The sequence below is a fragment of the Elephantulus edwardii genome, unplaced genomic scaffold (assembly GCF_000299155.1).
Source record: "Elephantulus edwardii isolate Elephantulus edwardi_28Jun2011 unplaced genomic scaffold, EleEdw1.0 scaffold00219, whole genome shotgun sequence".
Lineage (NCBI taxonomy): Eukaryota > Metazoa > Chordata > Mammalia > Macroscelidea > Macroscelididae > Elephantulus > Elephantulus edwardii.
Window position 1 is genome coordinate 5,061,240 of NW_006399969.1, and position 1,124 is coordinate 5,062,363.

Consider the following 1,124-nt stretch of genomic DNA (forward strand, 5'->3'; position numbering starts at 1 on the left):
GAAAAGATATGGAGACAAAATACATCCCTGATGGACTCCTTTCTTGATTTTGAACCATCCAATGTCTCCCTGCTCTGTTCTGACAACTGCCTCTTGGTCCAAGTACAGGTTTCCCATTAGCACCATCAAATGTTCTGGGATTCCCATTCTTCTCAGAGTCAGCCACAGATTGTTGTGCTCCACACAGTCAAAAGCTTTTACATAGTCAATGAAGCACAGATATACATTCTTCTGGTACTCTTTGCCTTCTGCCAAGATCCATCTTACATTAGCTATAATATCCCTAGTACTGCGACCTCTTCTAAATCCAGCCCTCACATCTGGAAGTTCCAAACATTTTTGGATAATTTTCAGCAGAATCTTGCTTGCATCTGATATAAATTATATTGTTCGATAATTTCCACACTCTGTTGGGTCACCTTTCTTTGGAATGGGAACAAATATCGATCTCTTCCAGTCAGTTGGCCAGCTGGCTGCCCTCCAGATTTCCTGGAACAACCTAGTGAGCACATCCAGGGCAGCATCTGTTTGTTGAAATAAATCAATTGGTATACAGTCAACTCCTGGAGCGTTGTTTATTTGCCAATTCCTTCATAGCAACTTGAACTTCCTCCTTCATCACCATAGGTTCTTGCTCATATGTTATTTCATGAAATTCCTCTGGATCAGCCAATTCCTTCTGATAAAGTGACTCTGTGTACTCCTTCCATCTTCTTTTGATTCATCATAAGAGACTTCAGGTTCCAAATCAGCAAATAAATTCTCCCTGAGCATCTCTGGGCTCCAGCCTGGGAATAAGGCTGATTATTACCACTTAGCCTGGGACTACAACATTGATGCTTACACAGTGCTCCAGGTCAGTGGGGAGTAAGACACACGCAACATGCTTCCCCTAACGATGGACCTTCTCTGTGCTGCTTCAGCCAGAATATCTGCTCTCTCTTGCTTGGCTCAAATCTGATATCCAAGATCAACTTCAAAGAATGCATTTCTGTTATCACATCTCCCCCTAAAATCGTATCATTTAAATAAACTCATAGTATGGTGTTTTGAAATGTAGAGATGCTTCAAATCTAGAATTGGTTTCCCAGGAAAATCTGTGATATGATCAGGGCAGAACCAAG